This window comes from Micropterus dolomieu, linkage group LG07 (genome assembly GCF_021292245.1).
Source record: "Micropterus dolomieu isolate WLL.071019.BEF.003 ecotype Adirondacks linkage group LG07, ASM2129224v1, whole genome shotgun sequence".
In the NCBI taxonomy this organism is placed as follows: Eukaryota; Metazoa; Chordata; class Actinopteri; order Centrarchiformes; family Centrarchidae; genus Micropterus; species Micropterus dolomieu.
In genome coordinates this window covers 13752500-13765624 of record NC_060156.1, presented here as the reverse complement: position 1 = coordinate 13765624, position 13125 = coordinate 13752500, and positions in this window count along the sequence as shown.

The following is a 13125-nucleotide window of genomic DNA, read 5'->3' as shown; positions in this document are numbered from 1 at the left end:
CTCGTGGTGATGTGTTATGCTTTGGATTTAAGTTTCCACCAAATGTTCCAACAGCGTTCGGGTAAGACAGTCCAACAGGGAGACTCACAGGGACCATTTTAAAGTTGTCTTTGAATATCCTATAGATATCTAACTAAGACCACTTTCTATCGGAGAGTTGATAGAACAGTGTTAGGAATAAAGTAACTCCGTCATGACAAAATTATTGGTTATAACTATGATTTATCACACTAGATTTTAAAGAAGACTTAAATTTGCTTTTATTTGTGCATACCCATCCAATCTGGTAGGTTTCAAAGTTCTTAGCAGCCAGCCCCTGCATGTCACACTAATACCAACTTGTTGGTGATGTTGGCGAATCACCCTAAAACACCTTTTTAATTATTTTAAATTACTTATCAAAAAAGACTACAGACAGTTGCTTTTAATAGCAGGCTATAATAATACAGTATTTGATAGTAACAGTCAAACATTTACAACACTTAAAACATACACAATAAAACAAAAAAAACTTTATTCACAGAGTTAAAAGAATATCTGAGGCATATTTGGCAAAGTAAAGTAAGATAATTGAGATGATAAACTTTAAATACATGTTAAATCTAATATAACTGTGATTTGTACATGTGTAAATTGTGCATTTTAGACAAATACGTTACACCAGAATATAGCATATTACTACAGTCATCTGGTTAACATACTTATCCTCCTTTGAGTTGGAGAGCGCATCAGACTTTCTGTCTCCGTGAAAACAAAGTCAAACTCACATGTTTTGATACATTATTCCAAGATGTTGGCATTTCCACACCGTTATATGTAGAATCTGCAATTCTGCCCCTAACTGCTGTAACAGTAATACCTTCAAACATTTGATGTTTGCTAAATTACTTTTTATGTAAACTATGATCCACACTGAATACCTTTTATTTTCGTGAACAGAATACAGCTGACTGAGTCTAGTTGACCGTCTGTGTAGTCCAGGTGGTCAGTTTGTGCAGTGTTTTTTTTTTTTTTATCTAGGGACTGTCTTAGTCGTCCATAATAGGAGGTTCATGTCCCTTGTTTGCTTGAGATTTCTGCAGTAACGCTGGGTCAAACCACAGACATGGTGGCCACTGATATATTCCATGAGAGAGCACTGGATACCCTAAAGTAATTATTGCAGCATCTTGAATATTTTTGTTCTCTTGATGATTTCCCTGGGTATCTCTTTTCAAATGGAGGACAATGTGTGCAGTCATTTCTATATATTTGTTTTCCACCGTCATCCAGAATACTGCTAATAATCCATGAAGGCTTTTTTTCCCCTGAAAGGTAAACTGTAACCGAGCGCAGCCAAATGGGAAGGGTCAGCGCCGAAACAAAACAGATCAAGTTTTTTTGTTTTGAAACTGTGTTTATAGTAGGCTTCATGTTGCATGGCGTTTGTCCATGAATAATAGGCAGCACAATTTATTTCCAAAGATTGCTTCAAGACCATGGCTCAGATGAGATAAACAGATGTTGACTACACATAGAAAACCTTTATTTGTTTTTTTACTACCTGTGTACATGTAGTAATGAAGTTTATGTTACAAAGTTTTTATTTCACTCACAAAAAGATGCACAGCTCGGTGTGAGCTACATCAAATTGGAACTGCATTTGCCTCTCTTTACAGCTGTTGGTATTAGTATTAACTCACCTTATTTTAAAGTGGGCTGCAGGCCAGTATGAACAATATATGGTTCATTCTTTCAATGAGAGCAATGCAATTCTGTCTTGACGTTATTCAGGTTTATTCCTACACTAATAAAGACGTTTTTGATAAGAGAATCTAAGTACAATCAGTGATGGAAGAAAGATTCAGATCCTTCACTGAAGTAAAACAAGGAATAAATTGTAGAAATATGTCATATATTATTATTATTATAGGAAAGGAATTATTAAGGAAAGTCCTGCATCGAGAAGAGATTGTTACTTTTGTTGAAGTACAGAAGGTTTATCACCAAAATGTACTTAAAGTATCAAAAGAAAAAGTTCTTATTAGTCAGAATGCCCCCATATCAAAGTGTTTTATTATTATTGACACAGTATTATACCATTAGATTAGATATATTTGATATCAGCGGCATGTTAATGATGTAGCTGGTCAAAGTGGATCTTGACCAGATCCACCTAGTATCCTAGTGCAACAAATATATCATGTATTTATTATATTAAGTACTGTACCTGTGTAAATTTACTTTCCACTATTACATGAGGGAATCAAAAAGTCAGTGATTTGTGAAAATGGAGCAATTGTTTTTTTAAATTTGAGATTTCCGCTAATTCAGTAGATGCCATTTTGTTTGAGTCTGTGTTTTACCTGGTAGTGTCGCTTTAGCACTGAGCATATGCAGGTTTTGTATTTTGTGAATCACTTGCTGTCATACAGTTTCTGATGCGTCGTTCAGCTCCCACTGTCCTCCTCCAGGCAGAGGGCAGAAGCAGCACTGGTCCGTTACTTCCTGCTACATAACAGTGGGATGAATATCATTGTGTAAAATCATTGCTTTGAAATTTTAACAACACACTCCTCATCACGTTGGAGCATAAGGAGCTGGGAGGGAGCACAGGGTAGCCGAGCTGTGAATAGCCCTCATCAGTGAGGGTGAGGGTTCAGATCTTTATATTAGTTATACAGGAGTCACCCTCCCCGACCTAAGGCAAATAAGCCACTTAACGCAATTATTTGCAATCACTAAATGTGGTATTCATTATAAAAGATTTTTTTTTCTTGCCTCGACATAATTTCCTATTGTTCGTGTGAAAATGGCAACCAAAAGAGCATTTTAAGTGTTATAGTGGCGAGAAGGGCATCTTTTTTTAAAAGACTGCTTCAAAGTCTGAATAAACTTTCAAATTGTGAGATGAAACTGAGCCTTATTGTGCGTAGAACCCCTCAGAGAGAGGAAATGGAGGGCTTCTGGAGCACATTGTATTGGGCTGATTTGTAAGCTTTTGAAATGCAGCACAATACACCATCATGAATATTTCAGCTGTGGCACATTTCATGTTATTACAATACTTGAACTGTTTTTATTAACCTTATCAGTAGGTATTGTGGTTGGAGATGAGCACTTTATCCGATACCTGGCACCTACAGATTTGAAATCACAGAGAAGGAAGTGTCTATACTCACAGAAGAAGAAGCAGCCGTGTGAACAGAGAGAGCACATGAACAATAATTCCAAACTTTTCACTCTAGTGTTTATCTGTACATCTGTCTTTGTTTGATTACAGTTTCAAGAACAGAAGCCTCACTCTCTTCAGCCTCCTATCAGTGTGGGGCGTAATATGCTATTTGGCGGTGCAAACCAAATATCTGACTAATTAGCAGTTCTCTCACGTTGCTATATGTTTTTTCACTCTGCATATTTCTGCCTTCCAGATAGTAATGCAATTAAGCACAACAGTTTTTTTTCCCTCAACAAAATTGCTTAAGTAGATGTAATTAGGGAGTGAATGTTTTGATGAGGAGAACAGAACTTATGGAATACATCCATAAACCTTCACTCTGCAACATCATACAGTAGCTATAGGAAGTGTGCATTTGTGTAGTGTCTCTCATTTAAAGGATTGGTTTGCATTTTTAAAGAAGTGTTATCGGTTGCTGTAATTGTTCCTCCTCTTTGCAATGTAAGTCGTCAGCTGAAGCTAATATGATCAATCAAATCGAGTGGGTATCTTGCAAAGTTTTTGGTCATTCTGTTTCCCCAGAAAGAGTTTCCTTGCTGAGCTGCAGGAAGGCACAGTAATAAAAAGCATGAATGTTCGGCTAAAGAGTATGGATTTTGACCCCCATTAGGAAGTGATCTCTTCACAGCCACAGTATGAACAGGATCAATGATTACAATGAACAGGGATTGTGTGAATGTTCAGATGGGCATGTTCGTTGGTGTGTGTGCTCTTTTACTTCAGCAAAAATAGCAATACCACAGCCTAGAAATACTTTGTTACAAGTCCTGCATTTCTACTTGAGTAGAAGTACAAATGTGTATTAACATATTTTAATTTAATTTAATTAGCTTGTAACCCCCCCACCCTCACCCTATCAATAATATCTTAACCTGCAATAACACATCGTTATTTATTTTGTTGATTCTATTTTGGATTATTAATCTGAATCTGTAAAGTAACAAGTACCTAAAGGTCTCTGATAAATGTAGTGGAGTAAAAACTGGAGTAGAAGTAAAAAATAGCAGGAAATGACAATTCTTAAGTACCTCAAAATGTTTTTAGTTACCACTGGGCAAGTATTGTTTTAAAATGTGAACCTGTCCTTTAACAGCCAAACACAAGGATCAACTCTTAAATAAGTCTTGCATGTATTAAGATTGATGTCATAATGAAGTATACTTCTCTGAAATACTAATTTGTATCTTGAAAGTGCACATGACAAGGCTTCCCTTGGTGATGTGTCATTTATGAAAACCCTTCATTTAGTGAGAAAGCAGCTGAACCAGTCCCTTCTTCCTTTAAGCCCCCAACATACTGAGCTGAGAGTTTGAGAACTTGTGGTGGCATGCGCATCTGTGTGAAAACTGGTGGCAGCATGATGCGTCACAATCGCCTCTGATCAGTTACAATGAAAATAAATAATTCATGCTGGAGGAAATGAGTCTAATTAGCAGGCAGTTTGGGTCCTTTGATAAAGCTGAGGACTAATTCTATGAAGGGCAGGAAGCTCTGTCATCAGTCAGCCCTGAACAGATTAGAATCTATTATGAATGAGGGACGAGCACCCTGGTGAAACCAAGTGTGTCCAAGAGACAAACTTAATAACTCCTGCCGACGGGACAAACTTCCCTGCACCCTTCAACCCCCCACCCCCTCCACACCGCAACACACATACATCCACCCTCCTTTCTCCCTCTCTCTAATCACTCTGCACTCCCATCCTTCAGGTCTATTGTGTGCAGGTAGAAGCATGCCACTGCAATGTAGAGACTTGCCCCTCTGTCCATCACCCTGACAGCTGTGGAAATACATTCGCCATGCTGCATTAAGGAGCGTCCACAGTGTTTAACACCACACTTAAACACAAAAGGAATCTGGGGCACCTTCTCCGCACCCATTTTCCACATCTTTGCACCACATTTCCAGCTATTAAAGAAAATACCTCTTCATGGTGGTGCATTGTTTCCTCACAGGATTTGTTTTAGCAACTTCTAAAGAATGAAGGGCAGTGATGTAGATGTGGAACTTGCGGCGCAAAATGATGCCACATCTGTCCTCTTTCTTGAGTGAGAACAACACAATAAAGGCCAATTAGAACTGAGTGCATAGCCGTTGTGACAAGCAAAGGTCCCAGTATCAGGGGGGACACACCGTGGGTGGGGTGGACCTGTCAGCGCTACACCGAGGGAGATAACAATAAATAGCTAATAATGACACTTAATGAGGTTGATGAAGTTGATTTGTTATGGAAAAAGTGCAGCAAATGTAGACGATGTGATGAGAGATTGATTTTAATAGATAGGAAACTCTGTTGGGGCTTAGCTGCACAATGGGGCTGCAGAGAGGGAGAAAAGGTACAAAGGGATGCTGAATGGATTCTCATGAGACATATTTGAGATAATTAGATAAATTTCACACTAATATACATCATTCACTCAAGGACATTATGAACATGTTACATTTCTCAGCATACTGAGGATTTCATATATTCTCAAGAAACGGCTGGTCTGATTATTTTCAACTTACATGTTTCCAGCAAGCGCAGTATGTTCATACAGTATATGAATGTCGTTAAATGCTATTATGGGAGCAGTAATGACTGCCAGATAATTATCCCTCCCACTCAGACTTGACGGCTGCTGAATTTCTCTCATTTCACCACATAATTGTCTATGATTGAATTGGAGATTTTATATACTTCTCTGTTCTTTCAGACTGAGTTGACTTTCCACAGTGGCGATGGAGGTTATCACAGGCCCTACAAGTCCCCCGAATTGCCCTGTAAACAACATGCAATAGTGAACAAAGTTTCGCTGGCTTTCAATATGCCTCTCCCAATTTTCCCTCGAAAGCGACAGAAAGTCAGATGAAGGGAAGTTTAATTAAGTAAGAACCTGTTGAGGAAGATTTCCAATCATGGTCTTCAGAATGAGTGCATTCAGCGTATTCATCTCCAGGCGATATGCTCTCTCTTTATCCAAGTGTGCGCTGGAGTTCTCTAGAGGGACCCCAGTTAATTGAATACATTAAAGTAGAGCGCCGGAGGCTTTATTTATTTTTCTACTTTAGTCAGACTTGTTTAAAGGAGACCAACTGCTGATGTTTGGCCCCTTCTAGAGTTTAAATGGTCTCTACACTGGGAGTGGTGTGCAAGAGTAGTGGTTTGAGAAGAGATTTGATGTAATCCACAGCTTATTTATTCACCATGAACCCCTGAGTGAGTCTAGTTTACGTATTTGGCAGTCATTCAAATGTGCATCATGGCCCTCAGGCCTGTGCCCCATTATGTATCTAAAGGACTGAATACAGAGGAACCTACAGTATGAAGGTTTCATTTTGTTCCCTTTAGTGTTTGTCTGCTGCTGCATTCTTTCTCCCATGCAGCTTTTACAACAAGTTGCGGCACGCTCTTTGCTAACAAGGGCCAAATTAACATCGTTCATATGATCGCTTTTAATTTTAGCATCTCATGCATAAAGCAACTTAAGATGTATGACGATATGTCACAATTGTGGCTCATTCTCAGAACTTTTTGTTTTTCTTGTTTCATGTGAACAGAAAGGTGAATTAAAATCACGTGTGCCTTTTGAGACATTTTGTGATTTTTATATGATACATGATTTTTTCCACACATTGTAATTGGCTATGCTTGGCAGGTTTACAGAATAAAAAAAGGATTATACTTCCATTTACATTTGACAGTATACATATGAAAACATCTTCATACAAATAACCTATAAGTGGAAATATAATTTTGACATGGGAAATAGTAAATCTCAGGTTTATTAAAACAAATGGAAGTCTAAAATGGAAGTAAAAAACTTTTTATGTGTGAGAAGTCCATTTGATTTGCTGGTTTCTTTTGACTTTTGAAATTCTCACTGACTTGTTATGATCTAAATCATAAAATAAATTTATTTAGATATCATTAGAGATTAAGTTAGACTGTCAGTTGTCTTATTAGTTAATAAATATCACTAAAGGTTAGGACTTCTATCTTCATATTACCAGTTAGTGCTGTTTTAATGCAAATAAGATCGTATAAGAAGATGCAAGTACACAACTTTCAGTTACATACAGTATAAACTGAACCTGGATCTGGATGGGTCAGCGGGAATGTAGACATGACAGAGGTTTTTCTTTAACAAGCAGCTTGACTGGTGGACCTCGGTGTATTAACATCATGTGATGTGTGAAATCCAGACGGTGGCTTTCTCCCCAGTGGGCACCGACATCAGATCCCTGCACAATACTCATTAGTCAACATGCTCTTCACCTCCATTGTCACATTTATCACAACGACACCGAAAACTTACTTGCACAAGCACATTATATGCTCATTAATAACCTGGTACAACATTCATCTTGCTGGGAGAAAATTAATTTCCTTGCTGTGGTGCACTTGTCCATTTGAACCAATTGTTAAAAACCTTTTTCTTTGTTTTGCTGTGCAGGAGTTGCTCTTTCCCTTCAATCATAGTTAAAGAGGTAATGGGACAAATATTATTTTGCATTATATTAAACTGGCTGGATATCAAGATATGGAACAGACTTTGAATGGTATTAACCTGCCCCCCCCCCCCATAACAAACATGTGAATTTGCAGCATAAAAAGAACAAAAACAACAGTGCTTTTTAAAAGCGTATTTGCTGTTGAGAAAGTTCTTTGTCCGCAGTTTAATCTGAATATGTAAAACACAGTCATTTGAATACCGGGATGCTTTTTAATAAAAAGTACTAAAGTGAGATTTAAAATGAACAAGGTGATTAAGAGCTACTGTGCTGGACATTTAAGTAGCAGGACTGCACATAATGAATAAAGATTCATGCTTTAGTTCCAAATTTAAATTTTTGCACAAAATGTGCCTGATGTAGTCAGCTTTTAATCACCTTACTGACAGGAGTAACTGCTTTCATTTAACCTTGACTGAAGATCATGAATTCTAAAGCGTTTAATTGGATACGTCATTTAACAGAATGAACAGAGCAAATTTTCACCAATTCAAAGGCTCAGATTGACAGACAGTGGCAGTAAGACCCACCACAATTAAAGCTGATCTGTATTCACTGGCCCTGTCACCCATCGCCATTAGTGATGTGACTGTTTGATCATCTCTGCAGAGAAACTTTGCTGAACTTCACCTTGTTTTGAAAGGACTCGACGTTGAATGAAAGGCGAAGGTTGAGAAGGGGAAGGGGCTCTGGAGGATAGCGACACACACGTACACACACACATACACACACCTATCTACCTCTGTGACCAAAGCTCCCTCTGATGCACCTCTGGTTTAACAGCAGTAACCATCCTGAAAATGGACGTGACAGCACAAAAGACAACAGTGCAAGTCTCACACCATTATGTTTATTATCTCCATCAGTGGCTTAATTGAAATGTTTCAAAATCAGAAAATAACAATGCCATCTTTTTGAGACATTGGAAGTAATGGCTTTGTCTCGTCGCTCTCTGCAGACAATTGCCCCAGTGATGTGAAAAACTGTGTCAAGTGGTACACAGTGAAATGTGCGGCAGACACTTAATTGTTTTCCTGCCTTTGACTTCAGAGAGAACAAATTCAATCTGTGTGCCAGACATTTCCTCTGTGACTAAGCCTAACCAGCCAAAGCATGTTTGGTTAAGCAACCAGCCCCAGGGTTAAATTTCAGATTTTGCAATTACATTTTTTTTTTTTATCCACAAAAATACGTGTTATTTAAATGAACATAGCTTTGGGATGTTTCTTTTAACCAGATCCAATATAGCAGTTCTCAAAGTGAGGTCTGAGGACCCTGTGGGCCCCTTTGTGTGCCCAGGGGGTTCTCCAGAAAAATGAATTGTAGATTAATTTCACTCTATTTTAAGAGATTGAATAGAATAGAATAGACTGTCTGGTTTTGGGTCATCAACAAGACGTCTCTATATATTTATTGTAAAGGTCTTAGATGTTTTTCACTGTTCTTGTGAAAATACCTGAGTGGAGTTTCGATCTGATTAATAATGTTTCAGTTAGAGAACAAGGTACAACCTCTTATAGACAAACAGGCCTAGTATTGGCCAAAGTCTTAGGGAGATGTCCTCTTGTCCATTGAAATGAAATGAAAAATGAAAAAGATACCATATAAGGTTATGGGAAAACAAATAACTTTCAAAAAGGTTTGGGCACCATTTCTCTCTTATACTACTATCTCATATACTATTTTTTGAGTGATGATGAGGGGTGATGGTGAGAGATATCTGCATTGGCTTGTGACATTGTGCTTCATCTGAAATATGTCCCTAATATGTCCTATCCTATTGGAACAGACCATTGTAAAAGGTAAATGTTTGTTTTATGCTTCTATAACACTTCTGTTTTGTTTGTAGTGTTTCATTTTTATTGACTTATTTGTATTTTGTTGTTGTTTGCTGCTGTTGTAATGTAATATCTCTAACATTTCTTGTTAAAAGAAAAATCCTTCAACATATTTGCTGAATAATGTTTCTAATGTGGGCTAAATCCTTGGAACATACTATAGGAGGGAGGCTACTTAGATGGATGGAGGATTTACACTCAAAAACACGCAAATAAAAATTAACTAAACGTTGAATCTGCATATCGCAGGCGGCAACTTGGAACACGCCTTAGACCAAACACTTCATTCCGTCCTCTTGACGGAAAAGGATTTTGCAACTGGGATGACACACTTTGGCTTATTCCAGCTGGAGTTGATCAACGCTAACATTTTGGAAGAGAAGAAAGGCATGTTAAAGGAAATGCAGATTAGGGAGACCAAATCAAATCCACTCAAGTGTTGTTCATTCTGCCCCGCCACAATACAAACCATGTGTGCTGCTTTTAAGTGGTGAAAATAATCTTAAGATTATAGAGCGGTCTCTGGTGCTAATTGTCTCAGAGCTGTTTTTCTTTTGCTCCCATTAATTCTTCCTTTAAGAGCTTTCTTGAATGTTTTAACTAGATTTTGTCAACTGTTAGCTTTGGAGATATTGTTTGATGGCAAATGTAATGAGGGAATCATCATTTCAACATGTGTGGTGAAACAGATCTCACAAATGTTCTCCGGGACAGCTGTCGTAACCGATTTGAAATGTTAAGAAGTTTATGCTGCCTCTGAGGAAAAGCACTTAGCGCCTGCTCACTGATGTGTGCTGTTCTCATGCTCAGTGAGGGAAGAGTCTGACAACAGGTTTGAAGCATGAACAACTTCACAGCCTCCATATGAAATTCAACACAGATGCACTCAGCTACATACAAATGCTGTGTTTGGGTTCAGCATTTATGGACATTTCATGCTTGTAAAAAATGTGTTCTATCATTTTGTGGTCTTGCTTATTGTTTCTTCACTGTGGATGTTTGACCTTCACTGTGCAGAATGATGTATGACACGTTGTTTTCACATTTGTCTGCTGAAGGAGGAAAGTTTCCCTGAGCTAGAATCTGACTAGTTTGGACGCATCATGGTCAAAGACTACTGCACACATACATTGAGAAAGGACATTTTAATGAAGTATAGGAGGCATCTTGTGTCCAGCAGTTAAACTTGAAATGAAATGAAACACGCTTGCATATAGGGAGAGCAAGTAAATTTGATTTTAAGAATTCTTAATGGGGTAATTGAACTTTATTTGTGGAAAAAACACATCAGACAAAATATTATTCCAAGAAGAGTATTTTTATATGTCTTATAACATGTCTGTAGTCATTTTAAACTGAAACTGTCCAGCTTTAGCTCACTGCAACAGACTGTTTCTCACCTTTAGCTTTGGTTAAAATACCAAACACACTCTCACCAAGTCTCACTCAAACTTTTCTCGATACACACACACACACTAACACACACACACACACTCCCATTGTTGCTGAATAGGTGAATCACAAAAAAAAAGTCTAAAGCAAACCGACACCATCCACTTCTCCCTCTTTACCTCCCAACACCCCTCCCTTCTCTCACCTTGCAAAGCAACGAAGGCCATCACTTGTCTAGAGTTAATAGTGACGCAGGGCAGAGCAGCATGCATAGGTGCTTTCATGACTGATTGATATTGTTGGGTTTAAGGCTATAATATTAAACAAATGGTCCATTCTAAAGGGCCCACAGGGAATTCTGAAATCCCACGCTGTGAAACAAAAAGCGAATGCTGCAGGTATAAGTGGTAACCACAGAAGGAAGGAAGGAAGCACACTGCAGGAATACAGTAGCTATCGCAAGCATGAGGTTCTGTAATTATCGTGCTGGATTTTAACCAGATACCAATGTATTTTGAAAATGATAGTGACACTCATAATTGGTCCAAAATGCCCTGTTGTCAATAGTAGAATTAACAAGAAACAGTGTAAGATTTCAAGTGAACTTCTTTCTCCTCAGCTTCCAGAGAAGTTGTTTCCATGCTTTTTGTCCCTGTGGCTGAAACGACTTTTTGACAGCTAAACTGATAGAACACTTCATCTTATTGTGAATGGAATGGGCACTTTTATTCTTTATGAACATGTTTTATAAATAAATGTAAAGCCACAAGCTTGAACGAAGTGACCTCGCCCATGAATACGGATTGATCTGAGGTTATGTATATTTCATGTGTTACTGATTTGTTTTGACAGCGTTACTCAGTGTAACCACTCCACTGAAAGTCGTCCCGGGCTTGTCCGCTTGCCTGTAGCCTGGAAACATGGGCAGTAATGAATTGTGTGTTGAAGGGTCTCAAGGAGAGACTTAATGAAGTAAAAATTAATGAAGCACGTGAGCACCACCATCTCAAGGCTGTAAGCTCCTCCATGCCCCATTTATAATGTATGATCTCAATAAAATCAATCCAATGTACCAGTTCTCACTTAGGATAAGAATAGATTTACAGATTACAGCCCTGTGTTCCCCTGGTCATAATCGCCCCCCCCCCCCCTCCAACACTCCCCTCTACCCTCACCCTCCCCTCCTACAGTCAAAGTGCGCTGCTGGACTTCTTTAGAGAATTTAAGAGAATTTACTGTGAAGTTTCACAACACTGTGCACAGACAATGTGATCGTCCTCCTGTCACATCGCTGAATATTTGGCTCTCATGCCGTAAGTACAAAAACCCTCACAGCTTCGTCTTTAAAGACATGAGGTGGACCAACATGTACTGTCACACATTATAAGACTCTTTGAGTGTTTCCTGGTTTGCAGAGCCTGTGTTCTTGCTAACTTTTTTTATTTGATTTGATGTATGTGGTGTGTGAGGTGAAGCTCTGATGGCCCTTTCACGTTCCTCCTCCACTCCTGAAGACTTGTTGAAAGTTGAAGGAAGATAAAGTGCAGCAAGTTGCCTGTATTAGAGCGCCCCCTTCAGGTGTCAGGGAGAAAAATGTTTCAGGAGACTGAACTCTCCACATGCTGAGAAGCAGCAGCTTACATGACAGCACACCCACATAATTTATCATCAGCATTGATAGATCATGAGAATCTATTATGGAGGCTTATGTTCTTTAAAAAAAATCTTTTTGACAGTTTTTTAAGTGATAACAGCAAAGAAAAGAAAATATAAGAATAAGATAAAAACATTATATTAAGAAAAGAAATAATGAAATATGCACTTAAAATCCCCATACTAATATTCTTACTATGCTGTATATTGCGAGAAATGTGCAAATAAGAAAACGGTATCTTTATTATGTACACATCATGGTATACATTCTGTATACAACACACTCCACTATGTATAAAATATTTATGAGATTATTTGCATAATTTTCATATGTTGTGCATAATCAATTGTTTCACTCCTGAAACTGAACTTGTAAACTACATGAAGCTGCAGTTTCAAGTATTTGAAGTGCAAACATCCACAAATAGAATTTAACACATTTACAAAATGTATGAATCCCAAATGGATAAGCAGCTGATTTTGTTTTAGATAAACCCATACAGGCTTTAGACAGCGCACATAAAAAACAGA